Raw genomic sequence first — 19,161 nt, forward strand, 5'->3', positions numbered from 1 at the left:
CAATGTACAGGAAACAATTTTTTGTACATACCAAATTGTTTGACATAGTGAAGTAAGAATTTTTAGTCAAGGAAAAGCACATTCAAAAATATTTTCCAACATGAATAAATCCTAAAAGTTTGATCTTTGGTTTATAATCTGTAGCAGACATACAGAAACTGGTAGGAGTTTATAAGATTATTTAATTGTACTGTGTGTGATGAGAACACGGTTAATTGGGAATCATTTAGCACCAGTAAAGGTCAGATCTTTGGGAATACTGGAAAGGAAATGCTTACCTATTTGTCTACTACTTTGCAATTTCAACTGAAAAACTGTGCAGTCTTTTCCTGGAATCTTGATATTACCACAGACTTATTTTTCCTAATGTCTGTTCAAAGAAAAAAAAGAAAAAAAAAAGATTCCGTAAGTCATTACATCCCAGAAAATCCTCCTAAATCTTGAAGTCAGTGTCCTAAATGATAGATTTAAAAGGGGAACACCATGGGCAAGGCCTTCGTTATGAAGCTTGCAAATCAGGTATTTGCAAGTTACCATTTACATCCAACTATCTGTTTTTGTGTCCGCTATGACTAGGAATGTTTTTTAATTGGAGCATTTCACATCTGGGCCACAGCCATATTATCTGTTCCACCGGTGTTTGTGTGTTGCTCAATGACTGCTAATAACAATGATGAGGATGGCTTCTGAGGTTTCCAAACCAGGTGTCAAGGGATGCTTTTGTATACACACTGCTGCGATCCACATGGACATTCCTGCCCTGACAGCAGAGGTCTGTCTGCTATCCTTTTCTTTCAAGTCAAATGGAAGTGCTGCTGAAAGTATGGGGGAGCACAAAACCCTTGCCCACTTAACTCTTTTTGCATGTTGTAGATCTTATAATCAACAAAATAATGGCAGCTGCAATTTTCTAATTTCTTAAATTAATGTAGCTAACACTATCCAGAAAGGCGAAGAGCCAGGGTGGAGGGGAAGGGGGAGAGACTACATGAAGAAAACAAGCAGTGTAAAAGCTTCCTGAACATATTCAACTAAAATATAATTACTAAATCAGCCTTGAAAGGAGGGAGTTAAATTACTGAGTATGTCTGTGATCATTTTCCTAGTTTAAATTACTCTTGTATAAATGAAATAAAATAGGACTTGGACTCTGCTAATTAACCACCCTACCCACAGGTGATCACAATATGTGCCATGTAAGATCCCTGCAAAAGCAAAATTTATACACCTAGAAATGACAAGTGTGCATATTAAAACCACTTTTTTGCAGTTGACAAGAAAAGCAAAGTCCTTTGATAACTAACAAGGAAAATTATAGGTGGGGGGATGGTATGGAGGAAATTCTGCATACATTTAGGTGTAATGATTTAGACAACATTTCCTTGAATTAGTTCATTTTAGAAGAGAACAAAGGGTTTGTCCTGCTGGGTAGCTCTTCAGCAGGGATGCCCTGCCTGCCTTATTTTAGAACTGCAACATTACGCAGTTTCAATTAGTGGTAGCACTTGGAAAACTAGTAACACAGACATTTTGGCATGAAATCTGACTCCAAGGCATTGAAGGTACTTAAGATCTACTCAGGGATAGGTGGAGAAATACAGTGTATTTTAAACACTGTTGATCATTTGTTATAATGGTGTCATTTCTGAAAACCTCACCATATTCTTATAGGCTTGGCTTTTCATTTTGTCTTTACCTCACTGTTTAGAATTTGCCTTCCACTTTTCTAGTATCCTTATTTCTGGTCTCTTTTGTCACCTGGCTCCTTACTAGGCCCTTGGCTAAGTTTTTCTTCGGGCTTTTACAGCAATCAAGTGTTCTATCTAAGAATGTTCAAAATGCTGTAGTACTTAAAAAGCATTTACAGAGTCCTCTTCATCTTCAAAGTCCTTTACAAATAGGAGCTACTATAAGAACAATCCTCTATTGTCAGGGGCTGGCTGGTCTAACAGTCCCCCTACCCCTCCCTTAATGTTGTGGAGCAATTTCTAAAACATCTTTTTGAGGCAACTGCTAATTTCTTTAATTTTGCAGTCAGGAAAGCTAACTTCTGTTGCTATTCTCTGCCAATGTAAGTGCCTCTCATAATACATCTGCTGGCAGAAAAAAGCCTGAGCATGACTCCATGAGAGTTCCCACTCCTACTTATTCTAGCTATCTTGATAGGCAGGTGACATTTTGATGAGCAAAATAACAAATGTCACTGCTGTGGTGATAGACACATACAATATTTCAGATATCCACTAAAAGAAATCTTTAATGCAGGAATGAAGGAGGCAACTGCTTGACAGGATTCAAACATGTGTAACTATAATATTTTTAGCAATAAAGTCAATAATTTGTCTCACTATCACATCTATCATGGTGCTAAAGTAGTTTTTACCAAAACTTTCCTATATGCTGTGCTAGTGTGGTGATTGTCAATAAATAGCATAGCTGAAAGAAGATTACAGCACAAATATGAGAGCTTTTTGTGTGATCTGCATTCTTAATTTCCGTTTGAGGACTTGTTTCATTTAAGGATGTGTTTGGGTAGTGCTGAATCTTGTAGATCAAAAAAGACCCCAATAATTTTCACCATGTATTTGAACTGCTAGCCTAATTTTGGCATTAGAGAGTATTAAAAATTTTGCTTTAAAATCATACATATTTAGTTATGTATCATTCTGATACTTGTGGTTGCTCTTAAGTTGGAACAGAATTTAGTATTCAGCTGAATTCAACAAGATGCATGGGAATGGCACAGATCTGAACTGGGGAGGTTCAGTGGGCATTAGTAAATATTTCTTTACCGTGAAGGTGGTCGCACACTAGAACAGGCTTCCTAGAGAGGTGGTTGATGCCCCATGCCTTCCCAGACAATGCCTTCAATAATTTATGCCTACTTTTAATGCCCTCAGTGCTTTAACTTTCGGTTAGACCTGAAGTGATCATGCAGTTGGACTAGATCCTCTTTGAAGGACCCTTCCAACTGTTCTGTTCTGCTTATTCTGTTCTATCTGTTCTGTTTATTCTATTCACTTCACTGATGAGGTATTCAAATCTCTGGTGAAAAGCATTTATTTTTTTAAGTGTCTACCTCAACCTTGCTTGCGCAGTCATCTAGCCTCACTCTCATCCACAGTGAGAAGCAGCAACTCTCTTCTGGTCCATGTAACAGACATGTTTGGAGAATATAGATGAGCAGTTGAGCCACTGTGATCAAATTCAGGGGAAGTGCGTAGTTCAATCGGTTTAGAGACAGAATACCAAATCTACCCTACAATTCTTCAAAATCTCTGCAATGAGAGAGTCTTATTTTGATAACAGTTTTTACATGGCAGGTAATCCACAATGATCCACAATCACACAAGCAGGCATTCCCCAGTTTCACTGAAACTGCTTAACAGCTTTGTTGCAATTCTAGGAATAAAGGCAATCACATTTCACTGACTTAAGAGCAGGTTTAATGCAGTGTGCCATTTGCTACCATCCTTATGTGCTTATTTTGTGCATGTGATCAATACATGTATTAATGCTGATATAACAGTTTCAGAGTTTCCCAGATGTAGACATGGCCCCTTAATCCTTCCCTGTTCTGCTGGGGATAATCATTTTTACAACATGAGATCACTTGCACCAGTGAAGTGCATTTTAACACCTTTTACTGTTATCTACGTGAACTGATGATCCTAATAGGATCCCAGCAGTGCATTCAAACTTTATTTCCTAGGTTAATCAGGCTAAAAGACAGTTAACTAAGTTTTCCCAAGGGGGGCCTTCTTTAACATTTAAAAAAAAAAAGCTGCAGGAATTGTTCATCACCAGAAATTTTGCTCAATGAGTAAAGAAAGGCGGCAACACTGAAAAGAAAGGGTGTTTTTGTCTTACAGTGGACAGCATGACATGCAGGAGAGAAAAAAAAAAGGAAAAAGAGAAATATTTTCTGAACAAAGAAGTCAGGTCAGTTCCCTTCTTTTTTGATCTTTAATCCCTTCTCTCCCAAGTAGAATGGCAAAGGAGCCCTTCTCTCTTTCTAATAAATAGCTAGCAAAGGCAGGCATTCAATGCTACTTCCCTTTGATCAGCACAAAGCTGTCAGCTCCTGCCGCTTTTTTTTTTCTACCAGCTCTTGTTCCTGGTTAAAAGTGGAAGTAATACCCCCTGAAAGAAATACCCTAGGTGTCCTGCAAATCATCAATCCTATTTTTTTTTCCTTGTTGTCTTTCTGTGGCCCACCCTCCTGGCCTGAACAACCTCCTTACTAACACCCCTCTTCCTCTTTCCATCCTTTTTCCAGAATACCAGTTTCATTTGATACGCAATTCAATGTGCCAGTCTGACCTACTGGGACCTTGCTGTCTGAGACTCTACCACTGTGCAGACAGGGGAAACCTTCCTTCCAGCTATAAATAATGTTCATCTCCAGACATTTGTCTTTCTGTAAAGGAATATACAAATACTTCACAGAAACAGCAAAGGGAAATTACATTTTAATAATTTATAATAAAGCTCTAGCTTTGAAAATAATAATAGTAAAAAGAAAATATTCACTGTTGTGCTTGACTGACTCACTGAGATCCCATTTTGCTCCAGTCCTTAGCTTGCTGCATTTCAGACCACATCAGTGCATCTCAGCAGTAAACAGTTTGCAAATGTTGCTGCTTTTTGACAGGTCACTCGGTGCATTTTAAAGCAGGCTCCTTGTTTACTGCAGAGATTATCTGCAATCTGCATTTCTGCTCATCGCGATATCAGGACCTGATAGACAGTTTGCAAATATTATGCAAAGGATATAATTCACAAAGGTAAACAATTATAATCAAGTGTAGAACATGAGCCTGGCTTGTAATAGGAGAGCAGGGCAGAGGCTTTAGCGTGTACATATGTGTAAAGAGTTGGGGAGGAGAATGGAGGAGCAAGAAAAAGAGACTGTATAAAGGATCAGTATTCTGAGACAACGCCATATCCTTTGTGACCTGTAATGATGCTTAAATACCTTTGCCATTTCCCTGTGGTGATGGCTGCACCGGGTGCTTTCTGTGTGCCTGTAGAGATACATTTTTCAAAAAGCAGGATGGAGTGAATGCCGCTCGTTGTTCTGGCTGCAAAATGTCAAACTGCAGTGGAAAGAAATACAGCATTGCAGTGGTGGTGCACTGAGGCCCCCGGTAGGAAAGCAGGAGCTATTAAGTGGAAAATTCCTGCAGAGGACGTGTTTCCATTTCTAATGCGAAGAAAGAGGGTGTTGTTTGAGGCTGGCAGGTCTGTGGAAAATACAGAAAACACAGGGAAGATGAGAAAATGACCTCACTGAACTCTGAGAACTTAAGCAAACAAACAGCTTCGGCCAACATACCACATTTTTGCAGCACTTCTGCCCAAACAACAAATTGACCTATAAGTTATATAATCACCCACCAGCCCCTGTGCCCCATGTAACCATGGGGAGGGGGAAGGGGGTTTCTCTGCAAGGCGAGCGAGTTGGGGGAGCAGCAGTAAATCCTGCTCTGCTAGGAAAAAATATCTTGGGGTGAGCTGCCTGCACCCCACAGCCCTACCTCTCCACCCCAAATGTTGTACTCGCATGAGGTTCAGGTTTAATTGTGCTCTGAACACCAGCAGAATGATGGCACTAGTTGTTTATTACAGTATGAACTATTTCAGTACAGCATAAATTTTCCATTTCAAAGGATCCCGAATGCCTGCGGGGAAGGGACTAGATTTTGTGAGCAGAGGGTGGCCTCTGTTCAAGTTGGTGGGGGTTTCTTCTGAACAGTGGTTAAAGCTGCATTCTTTGAACCTCGTTAGGGGGGCTCTGGGGAGCATGTTTAGGGTCTGTTTCCCCCTGTAGAGGCCCCCTGTAGTGATGGCTTGGAATGCCTCAGCTACCATTTTATGTCAACTGAACAAATCCTAGTGTAAAAATGCAGAGGCTAACCAAAGGCCACGGGCTCAGCGCTTGTTGTTGTTGCTCTACATAACTGCAGAAAGGGAAGATGTATGCCCCCGTCCCCAGCAGCTGAGTGTGCTGAAAGGTTTGATTCATTACACGGATCCTTTCCTCACTGTATTTCCAATAACTAATTAATTGAACATAACAGAAAGAAAGTTATTAATTGACAGAACAGCAGATAAACTATAATTCTTAGTTTACAGTAACATTACTTACAGGTCAGAAAAGGGCTTTTCTTTTAACCAGTAGTAACTTTGCTGTAGAAACATATTTTCTGCTACCATGTTAACAACGTGTACTGTCAGTGTTGTTATTTTTTTTCCTGTTCACACTGTTAAAATCCTGTTGTCTCCCAGTTTAATGCACAGCCAAAAGATGCTGTACCATCCAGCATTTTGCATGGAATTTGCCTGTGATGTTAGTTTTGAAAGGTCCTTGCAACTTTAAATACTGTATGATGCTTTAAGAAGAATAAATATTAACAGATAAAGTAATCTTGAAGGTGAGTTGTTCAGGCATACATAGGAATGAGGAAGGTTCAAATACGGCTAGCAAAGAAAAAGCAGCTAACACAAGTTACAAGAGGCATTCCCATCTCATGTAAGCTGCTGTCTCGACCCAGTGGTTTGATCCATCCTGTCATTAGATGAGGGACCGCTGTCCGTGAGTGCACTAAGTACAATTCAGAAAACAATTCAGTAAGGAGCTGACTGGATTCAACACTCAGCTTCCCTCACCAGAACATTTCAGAGCAAAATAAAGTGAATAAAAAATGAGTGCAGAGAACCAAGTGACTTAATCCAAAAGTGCAAACCTTTCCTCTTGCAGGGTTTGTAAAATGTGATTAAATTACCTTCTTTTTTCTTTCCAGTTTGACATCTCTCTGAATACCTGAAGCACAAGGGAAAATGACAGAGTTACGTACTACAAAACAAGTATTGGTACATGCAAGACTTGGTGCATTATTTTGCAAGCATACTTTAATTTGTTTGGACAAAGATTAACAAAGGTGAGTGAAGTCTGACTAAATCAAACAGAAGCTCTTCCACACCATCTAAGTATCACTTTTCTGGGCTCCAAATATCATTTTCAGGTATGGAGGAGACACTGTTGTAGTGTTACAAATGGGAAATAATTCTAACCTATGCAGCTCAGAGCTGAAACCAAATTTGCCCAGAATCCAGCACTCCTTCAGAAAGTTTAACCCGAAATGCCTGCATCCCCTGCAGCACAATGGCCGAAAGACGTTCAGGATCTCCACAGTGTTGTCTCATTCCCTTTCTGGAAATGTTTAACCAGGGCAAACTGTATAGTGCAGCATTTCTGCATGATGCCATGGATTCTGTTTCTCTTTTCCTTGTGCTGTGTAACTAAGGGGCACTGTAAGGGGCGCATAACTCACAGACGAGAACAGCTTTCTCCTCCACACTCTGACAGGAAACAAAAAGCTCCCAAAAAACTCAAGTGAAAAACAAACTTTGTGAATGACAAATAGAAGCAGTGCCAAAACAAAAGAGTTTCCTGCATCTAGTAAGGGGAAAAAGGCAGTTTTTTGCTCATCCGTACCTTGTGACTGCAAATGCAAGAAACAAAACAAGGTAAGGAGCGCCCCACGTATTGTTAGGATTCTGGAGTTTAGCACCCACTGCAGAATTAATTCTCCTGAGTGCAGGGCTTTGGTTACAGTTTCCCTCTGCATTTTGTAGTCTGTCTTTTACATAGCAGACTGAGCTCATATCAGAGCTCCTGTTTTGAGTTCAGTTTAGAAACTTCAGATATCTAAAGAGATTGCTTGGGGACTATTTTAAACAAAAATGTAGATAAGTCTGGGTGATGAAGTACAAACCTGAGCCAAGCAGAGTGCAGGAAAGCCTTGTTTGGCTCTTGACAATGCACCTCAGTGCAGTCTTGTGCTTTCAGAAGTGTGCCTGGTCTAAATAAGCTGTGTGGAGGCTTCATGAGGTGTAAATGATGGTAAGAGAATATACCAAAACGTTATGCTTCTTGAGTTGCTCTTCTTTGCCTCGCAGTATCAAATGACACAGAGCAAAGGAGCACAGAAATCACAGATCAAGATCTTATATCATTTTTCTTTTATTTGAAATCATTATTTTCATCAGGAAGTCTCATACAAATGGTGCCAGCACTGTGGTTGGGAAATGTGAGCTAGCAGTTGGCATGCCCAAGTTACCTTCTGCACTGTCCACTTGTTCTGATCACAGCAGAAATAGGACACTTGGATTCTGACCTTTGACGGAAACTCTAAATTCTCTACCCTAGACTTTCTATCACTGATCATATGGATCTGGTTTTCTACTTGATGTGAATGTTGGAGCTTGAAGGAAGCTTTGAGATAATGGGCTGTGGAGGATAGGAGAATGAACCAGTCTCCTTCCTTGTTCTTCAGTTCAGACAATCCTCAGTTTGGACAACTGGAGGATGAAGATCCTAGGACATACTGAAAGAGTAAGTTTACTGTTTTATCTGGATGCAGAAAGAAAGCCTGTTAGTCAATGGTTTCATACTGAGGCAGAAATAAAAAGGAAGAAATGTCAGAGAAGGATGTATACACAGGACTTATATGGATAAAGTGTTTGTAATCTACTTCTGCTCTGATCAGATGAAGACTTCTAGTCTGTCACAGGAGCCATAGCCCAGGATGCAGTTCCTCCTTTGGAGTCACAGAAGGCAGTAAGAGTAATCAGGTGTTTAGAAACCATAGCTTGGGAAAGTATTGTTCTATTTACAGAAAGGAAAAGATAGGGTTTTGAAATGTTTACAGGGCAACTGCAAAGGAGGAAGTAATCTTTGTTTTCCATGTCCATTGGAATTAGAAATGGCTCATTTATCTTGGACAGTATGACAGAATTATGTTGAGTGACAGGAGGATGAACATACACAAAACTAAAAGCATTTCCCTGAATACAGATCCTACCACATCGCAGAATAAATGCATAACCCAAAATGCAAATCAGTTTCTGCCTTGAACAGTGTTTGACTCAAACAGGGGTTGAGTGCTGCTCAGCTAAGTTTAGCTCAACTAGGTGCTGCTAGCAGGCCACTTGTGCAAAAGCATGGTGGCAGCCAAGGGCCAACAGCTGAGAGTGATGGTGCAGTGGAAAGGTTTGGAATGGTTTGGACCTCATAATTGTTCCCAATTTCTTGAAGGATCTAAGTCACAGTAGAACTCTACAGATATATAGATATAGATTTTTCTTACAGCAATTGATCTGGCAGTGAAGGGAGTTTGATTAGATTTTCTGCAGTTGTTGGCAGTACATAAGCCTAACTATTAAAATGGAAACAAGGTTAAAATTTGTTTCCTCTGTTGTCAGTTATTTTCAATAGAACTTCATCCAAGTATACACCAGTAAAATTGCATGAGAGTAAGGCAATACAGATACTAAAGACCCGTGTCAAGATCAATCAACCTCATGATTTCTCCTACCTAAGTAAGTCTTAAGGAATGTTCCTTGAAGATCTTTAATTTCTATAGTGTGTATTACTAAAAGAAGTCAATGGGGTCCAGGGAGAAGCAATAAGAGAGGCTTTTAATATACTTCCTTTTCTGCTTTAAATTCTAATTCACATAAGTAATGAGTGTGTTCCAACCAGAATGGTGGGAATGTTGCCTAGTGTTGCTAACTAACACGTATTTAGTCTGATTCAGTTCCGTAAGCCCCCCACCACATAGAAGCTAATTGCAAGGATTAGACTACACCAACACACTTAAGCTCCGCTCCTGTGGGTTTGGGGAGAAACAACACATTTCAACATTCCAGCTACAGTTCCCCTGGCAACGTACATAACAACTCACTAAAAACTGTGGGTTTCTGTTTTCTTAACCCTTAGAACATTGACTGAATGAATGCTTCCTTGAGGAAACAGTTCAGTCAACCAGATATAGTCAAACACTCTTGAATCCATCAGTCCTTTTCTCCTTAAAAAAAAAAAACAAAAGCAGTTGAATTCCATGTCAAACTGATCTCCTCCCCTAGCATTAAAGAGTTTAATTCAAACAAATGTGCATAGCATTAGCAAACCTCCCATAGAAGTCTGCATGAGAAAAAGACTTTATAGTGATCTTAAATATTGATATTTTGGGATTTTTTTAAAGTTCCTAGACATCAAAGGACACACAGAAAAATACACCGTGAATTTTACAAAGTACATAAATACTCTTAAGAGAAGAAACAAAACAAAATTAGCATTTATGTATAGAACTCAATATTTTCCTATCAGTTATTATAACAATGATTATGCCTATAGCAACTTCATGATTCCTCTAAGAAATTCAAATACTTCATAAATATTAACTAATACCTTAAAATAATATTTACACCATTGTTCCAAAATACATGAGATCTGCTCCAGAGTTTGTTCCACTGCCCAATGAACTAGAATCTCTTGTGATGGTATCACATCTGCTTCTTAGCAGTGGCTGTTCCTATCACATAAAGGAACCAGCAGCTAAATTGCACATGCAGGGTGTTGGAAGTCACCAGGCCTTACAAAGAGCTGCTGTAGATTTTGGGTTGTCAATAGTAGGCAGAATTAATGAACGCACATGGCTGTAGTTCTTAGTGGCTGCAAGCACCACTGGTATTTTGCAGTTTATTTAAGATAATAATCTGATCCCTAGTATTTTCCTCAGAAGTCTGCATTTATGAAAGCATTAAAGAATGATATCTCATGGAGAGTTTTAGGCTGGAATGGGTGACGGTGGTGGTATAGCAGTTGTCTGAAGCGAGCCTATCTTGCTTCCTCAGCGTGCAAGAATTGACCCGATGAGGCTCTTAGAGAGCAAGAGAAGGCATCAGTACCTACATCAAACATATGACTACTCCCACTGCATTGGTGCACACTTACTAACACAAAGGATGAGTTGAAGGCTGCAAAACTAAATCACAGATCAAACAGGTGTCAGTGCACTTTGAAGCAATTACCTTTCATAACCTGGATTTTCTCCTTTTCTCTCCATAAGCTTTAATTTTGTTTTTCTTAAAAGGAGTCAATGTGATGTTCCCTTAGATCTTCCATCCCACAATGAAAACCATTGCATCATTTGGTAGTTTTGAGCAGATACAAGGAAGAGTAAGTACACTTCAAAATTGTTTAAAGTTCTTTAGCCACAAACTTTTAATGCTCCATCACTATACCATTGCTCTCCATCCATGGAGAGAGTGTTCCCTTGCTGCTCTGCCATAGCTCCTACATAAATAACTGAGAAGCAGAATTAGACCCCCCCCCCTACCCTCAGGCTTAGTACACAAGAGTTTGCTAAAGATTATGCAGCATCCTTACTAACGTGTGGTTGCCAGGGCATCCTTGTTCCCTAGCCAACTACTGTACTAAGGCTTCACTGGCAACCATCCAGCTGTGCTTTACTGAGGAACCTCTGCAGCAGTCAAGGGCATGTTTTCACAATTTACTGGAGAAGTCAGTCTGTTTGTTTCTTTTTTCCTAAAGACCCTAAGCATTTGGGAAAGCAGAAATTTTTCATAGATGAGTGTAAGACAGTGGATGTCTCTTCTCCCTTTTATCTACGAAAAATAAAAATAAATTCTTACTGCACAGGGCTTGGGTTTTGCATTAACCCAGCCACTACGGATCCTAGACATATTAGTGTGGCACTGTGTCAGGACCAGCACAGGCACAGAGCCACACTGACATGGTGATACCCTCCACAGCTATGCTGGTAACTGTTTAGCATTGTTCTGTGCAATGTGGAGTTACTCTCTTGGTTGGAAGGAGAGAGGGCATCCTAGTATGTGTTGCTGTTGATAGATATCCCATTTCTCTCAAGATTTTAGAGCATCACTGCAACACAAATCCCAGCTAACATTTTTAATTTCAAGTTTTCTTGGGCTAATAGCATGTAGGATAGAAAGAGTATGACGACGCTATCTAGTGATGAAAACAGGCTTTATTCGCACCTTCATTGTGTTGGTGATACCCAGAGTTATTATGTCAGGGCCAATTCCAGGCTGCACTGCTGCTAGATAGCTTGAACAGCCTTCAGTTACAGCTGACTGCAGGCTCCATGGTGCCAGCATCAGGCACAAACTGTTGCCATTGCAATAGCACATGACCCTAGAGAGTCCCAAGCCAGCACATGGGCTGAACAGCCAGAGGGAGAGTCACAGCAAGAGAACAGCTTGGCCAATCCATATTGCTTGTGCCATGGGTCTTCTCCTATTGACTAAAGCCTCCAGGCTGTCACTGCTATTGAATTTCTCAGTACCAGGAGACTTAATGATGTGCACTGGTGTCCATAGCACTCTTTCATGGTAACTTTATAGTACCATTCATGCAATAAGTGCAAGATAAAGAAAGTGGTGTGTAGGATAAAATATTTACAAGGTTTTCTGTTCCTCTTTTCCTCAAAGTAGGAAAGGGTTCCACACATTAAAGAAATGATAATTTAGTCAAAAAAAAATCGATAAAAATGGATGTCATTATTGCTTCAACTAATTGTCACTGGTACACCCAACAACTATTATCTATTGTCAGCCCTTCATCTGAGAATTAATCCAACCTAACATATGCACGTACTAGAACAAGCAATGGGAATAGGCAAAGAAAGTTTCCATTTTTAGTCCCTTTATTTTAAAAGGACAAGAAATGGAGCTCTGTGTTTAAGAACAAGAGAGTTGCACAAATGCAAATTTTGGACATCTCTTTTTAAAAGGCAATTTTAGGCAATTTGTTATAATGGCATCTATACACCAAGCTGCTAAATTGAGCAGATACGTATAGTCAAATGTTGGCACTCTTTTTATCCATAATACTTAGGTGTTAGCTTACACTCTGGCTGTAGGATGGGAAAAGTCAGACAGGTTCTCTAGACAGAGGAAATCAAGTCAAATTAAAGATCAAATCATACCGAAGGCTTCTTAGTGCAGGATGGGCAAGCCTTGCATAAATCATTATTCTGAGACTGCGAGCACAACTATCAAGGACAGGACAGATAGAAAGCAAGTCTAGATCCCAAAGTGGAGTGGATTAGAAGGTATGACTGATAGCCAGTGAGAGAATCTTTAATATACACTAGGCAGTGTATCAGGTGAACTCAAAGGGATGCATTACTAGAGCAAAAGTAGAGATTTTATACTCTAAGGCTAGTGGCTGATCCCAAAGACGTGTGTCAGGATAGTTAAAGGATTAAGACATGTATTGACTAGATTGTATTTTATGAATATAAAAAGTATGTATATGTGTGTGTGTATATATATATACGTTTTATATATATATATATACATAGTGCATCTGATAGTACCTGAACTATTAGCACCCTAGTCCTGTTAGGAAAAAGAACACTGTATTTGTAACTCATTAGGTCTCAAAATAAATAAAAACACAGCATCTATGCTATAAATAAAATACATAAGAAACTAGAAAAGCAATGTAATATCAAAAGAAAAGATGCCATATGAATTCTAGAGCAACTGCAGATCTTACCTTGATACTACCCAAGAAATCTTGATCATCAATATTCAGACCTTAATGTTGCACCTATAGCTTTAGCATATCAGACCTCGGAGCGTGGGGAACAAACTGGCAAACAAGAATTTGACTTTTGTTCAGTGTGTGAAAGAGAAGTGTGTAGCTCCCCACGTAGTCCCACAGGACATGTGGAATTCAGTGACTTGCTCTGCACAACCTTTCACTGGAGGGATGTAGAGGAAGCAAAAGTATTTCTGATATTAATTAAAGATTAGAAAATGGCAGTGTGTTTCAAAATAAACTAAACATATTTTATACCCAAAGTGATGGAAAATGCTGTATTTCTCAATTTAGTTAGAGAAAAGGAGATTAAGAAGGCAATGTGGTTGGGGTAAAATGGGTTTTAAAAATGAGACAAAAAGTATTTTATCATAGAATCATAGAGGGTCCAAACTAAGTAATAACTACTACGTTTGCTTGGTCTAAGGAAAAAAAATAACATACATTTAGCTAGACTATTGTCTCGCTTACTTACTTAATACAGTGAGATATTTGAAAATTGGTAGCAATTTTCATGAAATGAATGAAAATGTTCACTTTTTTTTGTCACAAAAATCTGAAAATAATATATCCAGTGTAACAGCTCAGTGGAACCTATAATCATATCACGAAGTTTTTGCCAAAAGAAAGACAGACAATTAAAACTGAGACATTATATTTTTGAGACTGTATCTAAATCTAAAACTTTTTGGCCAAGTTCATCTTGTGTAGACCTTGTAAGATTAGCAAAAAGCATCAAAGGTATATTAAAAGGGCATCCAGAAAGACATGCATATCATACGTTGTTGCTAGTGAAAAGTAACACAAATGAGACGAAATGTACAAATACTGTGTTATCCCACCTCGTATATATAAATGTTGGCTATATATCTTTTTTGGAAATACTGTTGTCATTGTTACCGTTCAGCTGTCTTTAATACACCCTGTTTTCTAAGGCTCAGTTCAAGTTCATAGGAAGCAAATCAACTGACCTTTTCATTTGTGGGCTCTAATATAATGTACTTCATTTTCTGAGAGGCAAACTTGAAAAATTCGTGGCATGATTCTATGAGATCCTTCAACCTGCAGATGCAGCAGAAGCCAATGCCCTGAATGTAGTGTCTGAGTCATGAATAATCTGCCAGTAACAGTAAGTAACAGTCTTATTTTGACAAGCTGTAAACCTATTTCAGTTGGTATGAGGACTTTTTCTGTACTCCTGCAGGATGAACCTACCACCAGCAGCCACTAAATGAACAATGTGTTTGTCTCTATGCATCATTTATTTATTTGCCTGAATATATAGGAAAACTTACTTAAGTCTCTAATGTTGGCAAACATAAACTTAATTCCTAAGTGTAACATGAAATAATCCAATACTTCTGGTCCATTGAAATGGAAAACTAAACTTCCCCTTTCCTTTTCTGAATTTCCACATTTTTAAGTGGAGGTAGGAAGAATGAGAGTACTTAAAATGATGACAGGCATTTTGCCTTTTACAGGTCACTGAAACCTTGAGGTTCAAACCAAAAACACTGAGAATCACCTATAAACTCCAAAATGCCTAGCCAGGGTGATTGAGCTTCAGGTAACTCAGTGTAGTGTTCACATTGTCTTCTGCAGGTGTATCCAAACAGTCAAGTGGATACGTTTTACTACTTTTTTGCTATTCTACAGAAACAGATTGCCCTGTTCTTCCAAGTAGCCTCTTTACCTTGTAGCCTAAAGCAAACCCTTTTCATTGCCTCCAGCAAGCCACCTGGAACTGCCAGAAACTCTAGGAATGGCTCTTCCCTTCCCTTCACTTTTCCCAATTTAGCTTTAGCTCAGGAAACAAGGTGGGTTTTTGTTGTTGTTGTTGGTTGGTTGGTTGGTTGGTTTTTTTTTTTGTAGTGCAGTACACAGGAGTGGAGCTTGCTCACAAGGAACAGAAATGTTGTGGTAAAAGTTTCAGTATAGCCAACTTCTCTATGAGCATATTACACATAATTTAAATTAAATATACTTTCTGCTCTTTTTCTCTCCAGTATGAAAAATGGGAAGGGAAAGGGCAGGGGAAAAGTTCTAGATGAGCGGTCTCATTGTTTTCTGGGTCCAGTCTCTTTACTTTCAGCATTGCTAGTTCTTGACTCATTCCTGTTCTCACAAAGATAGGTACAAACAAGTTAGTGTCACACACTGCATTCCTCGTTTCAGATCTTCAGGACTCTTATTCTCCCTGGAAGTGCTCAAAGAATGTGATTTCTTTTCCTCTTGACTGCTTGGTTGTTAGTTTCTTTGGTTTGCTTTGCTTCCCTAATGAAATTGTCCTTGGGGACAGCCCAAGTGGGGTGACCTAGAAGCACCTACTCTCAGGCAGTCTTTACTCATGGACAAATCTCACAAGCAGGTAAGGTGTGCTTCTTAAAAAAAATTCTTGTCATTTCCAACTCCTCCAGAAAATTTCCAAGGTGCCAATTTAATCAAAAAGGGAAAAAAATGAAAGTTTAAGATACAAAACACAGCATAAATAACAAAGAATTAGAGAAGCAAGTCAACAACATGCTTTTGTGTGAATATACACATGATCACTGTGTACCTATGGGCATGTACACAGTATTGTGTATGTATCACAGCTGTGGTGCTAATGTTGCAGAGACATTATCAAAATAATTAAAATTATCATGGGCCTTAGATGGAAAGGCACACACACACACACCCCAACTACACATTATTTATACATTCATCTTTTGGAGACCCGTTAAGACATATAAATGGGGTCAATACATGTGTCTGACCAGAAGTACTCAACAGTATTCTTTTTCAGTCAGATACCTTAAAATTATTTCATGACTTGTTTTTGCAATATGTGTTCTTTATGGCTCTTTGCTTATTTTGATAACATATGGGCCAGTAAATTATAAGCTTTATCTCCAGAACCCTAGCGTTAAGCATCATCAGTGACAAGAATGAGTTCTGAGCAAATGGGACTGAAGGAGGCCTCTTCAGCCCCCATTTCCAATTCAAGCATATGTTCAGATGAGTGGAAAACGTTTGCTGCTAACCTCAATGCAGAGCTTCCAGTTCATTGCACAAGTGATACACTTCCATAGACTTGATGACGTGGTCTGTGATCTATGAAAAGAGGAAGAGGGCACTGAGATGAACTCCAGATGCACCTATTTGTTATGCTGTGGTATCTTGAGGCCTGGCACCATGCAAAATTGCATTTCATGTCACTTTCTAGGCCATAGCATGAGACAGTAGCAGTGACATTGTTAAGCAGGCTGTTTTTGCAGAGAAAGGGTCACCTGCTTTCACAGTTTGTTAAACACTGAACTGAGCAGGAAGCTGTCTGGCATTGCAGGATAAGCCTTCTCCTCTAGTGAGTAAGTAAGCAGCAGAGATGACTGAGAATATTTTTATCACAGGACCATGATTTTAAACAGGTTATTAGCACAGCAACAGCAGGGGGCAAAAGAAACGAATACTTGATTTGTTCATTAAAATCAAATACTTATTTACAGCTTAAATGATTAAGCTCTGCATTTGAAAAAAAAAAAAAACCAAACACCTTCACTCTGCCTGCTTGATGTTAAATAGTAAAACAGCATAAGAGTGAAAATATCCTGAAGTCCTATATCATATTCATTATCTTCACTGGTGAAGTGAGTGAGTGAGTGGAGAGGTGTGAAATTCCAGCAGAGAGAAACATGCTGTTTTAAGAGGAAGTGCTGACACGTAAGCTACAATTAGACAAAAAATGACTGCTGACATTTAAAAATCATTACAGAGAGGAAATTGTGAGTGTAATTATGTCATCATTGACACTGTTCAAGTGTGCTGATGCATTTTTGCTGATCAAAATCAAGTGTTTATATTTGTAAATAGAATGCACTTAGCAACTCTATCAATGGAAATGTTCTAGCCAAGAACTAAGGAAAATGTAGCCAAGTCACTTGACAGAAACTTCTATTTTTCTTTTGCTTGATTTTCAGTATTTTGCTTTCAGAATCTTTTCTTGCTAACAAGATCATTTCTTGTTATTTATTAATTTGTGTGAGTGTTATCTGGGTTTTGTTTGTTTGTAAGTTGCTTGTTTGTTTGTTGCATAGAGCAGTGAGAGTGGCCATTCTGGAGAAGGCCGAAGGTGCAACTTCCCAATATGTATTTTACATCCTACAAAGGTCAACAGTAGTTGACTACAGGATATAAAAGAATACTAAGAATATACCAGCTATGTCAGTCTCTTAGCTTCCAAAATCTGCTGCTCAGGGACTTCACAGACTGCTCAAAAACAGCAGAATAATCAAGTCTTTCTGACTGGCTTTAGAAATAGTCTGCTACTGGAGTCAGTACAAATGGAAACATGGTGTCAGCAGGTGGTAAAATATGTAAATGTTATCATTTACTTTGAGGAGTTTGTTGACTGTGCTAATACTGAAGTCTTGGCGCTGCATTATTTATCACAGTTCTGCTTTAAGCACTGTCAAAAATCCTTTACCTATGACATTATCACTCAATGACAGAGAAAAGCAACCAATCTATGATAAATACAAATGTTCAGTTCAGAATGGAAAAAATATGTGAAAATGTGTGTATTTAATTGATTCCCAAAACATGTTTTCTATTTCAGAGATCTGGGAGATTATGTATAAATATACTTTATAAACGTGAAAGCAGAAGTGTTTACAAAGGTTTTTGTGGGGAGTAAGAAAAGGTCTTGGCTTCTGAAATGAAATGTCCACAACACAACCTGTCTACAAATGCTAGTCCTCCTGAGGATGGCATTTTGTTCACAGTATTCTGGAACGTGTTTATGTCAAAATTTAAGAAAAAGACTAAAAGCATGAACAAAGGACACTTAGTAAGGAGGCACTCTGCCTTATGAGCACAGTTATATTTGAAGGGTATAGCACAAATAGGAACTTGAATATTGAATGTCAACTATTCCAGTTAAAACTAACTCTTTATCAGCCTTTGTCTATAAAGTTCTAAAATTCCCCTTGTTATTTCTTTGTTAATTTTATAAGAAATGTAAGCATTGGCTTGTCTTCACTTTCCCTATTTTTTTTTCAGTCCTTTCCTTATTGGCTTTGCCCCTTGGGAATGGAGCTCTTTACAATTCACCTATTAGTTTGCTGAGTGTCATCCTGCAGCCAGCTGTGTTTTTTTTTAATTATTATTATTGTTGCTGTTTTTTGTTTCGTGGGTTTGTTGTTTTTCTTTTGACATGGGGTCCATCAGTTTCCATCAGTGTCCTTGTTTCCTAGGTGTCAAAACATATCCAGTCAAATTTTGTTACCAGAGTAATGTCAAGCAACTCTATAGTCACCACATCAGCAAAAAAGCTGCTTTCATAATGTCATTTTGTGATTGGATGAATACTGTAATTCATTTTTAGAGTGATAAAAATTTCCATGTCGAAACACAGAAGTCTTTGGTAGAAATCAGTAGTTAAGGAACAACTTACAGAGGGTGTCTTGGGAGAGGCTGGTCCCACTGGTAATTTGGATGACTGCTTATTACAGAAGGGAATACTGTAGAAATACACCCATAAAAGCAGGCCACAGAAATACAGTTTTGCAGAGCACAGTTCAGGTAATATGACAAATTAGTACCAACACAAAGATCTGCATGCTGAATCCAACTGAGAAAAATGCATCATCCATTCTTGATTTCACTCAGAAAGCAGAATTGGAAGGCGCTGTGAGGTCATGTGATGCCTCCTCAGCAAAGAGTTAAATCTACACATATTTTTT

General features: G+C 38.8%; 2 long non-coding RNA genes across 15 annotated transcripts in view; one reads left to right on the plus strand and one right to left on the minus strand.

Annotated features, from left to right (window-relative positions):
- Positions 1-5,242, minus strand: part of LOC110397953 — a 32,207-nt gene extending 26,965 nt beyond the window's left edge. For both annotated transcript variants that reach the window (XR_002438119.1, XR_002438118.1), the window contains exons 1-2: positions 4,979-5,242; positions 279-370 (exon numbers count right to left, since the gene is read on the minus strand). This is a non-coding gene — a long non-coding RNA (uncharacterized LOC110397953). The remainder of the gene's footprint in view (positions 1-278; positions 371-4,978) is intronic.
- Positions 1-19,161, plus strand: part of LOC110397952 — a 152,759-nt gene that overhangs the window by 86,102 nt on the left and 47,496 nt on the right. For all 13 annotated transcript variants that reach the window (XR_002438105.1, XR_002438104.1, XR_002438107.1 and 10 more), the window contains 2 exons: positions 6,807-6,944; positions 8,216-8,401. This is a non-coding gene — a long non-coding RNA (uncharacterized LOC110397952). The remainder of the gene's footprint in view (positions 1-6,806; positions 6,945-8,215; positions 8,402-19,161) is intronic.

Source organism: Numida meleagris, chromosome 4 (assembly GCF_002078875.1).
Source record: "Numida meleagris isolate 19003 breed g44 Domestic line chromosome 4, NumMel1.0, whole genome shotgun sequence".
Lineage (NCBI taxonomy): Eukaryota > Metazoa > Chordata > Aves > Galliformes > Numididae > Numida > Numida meleagris.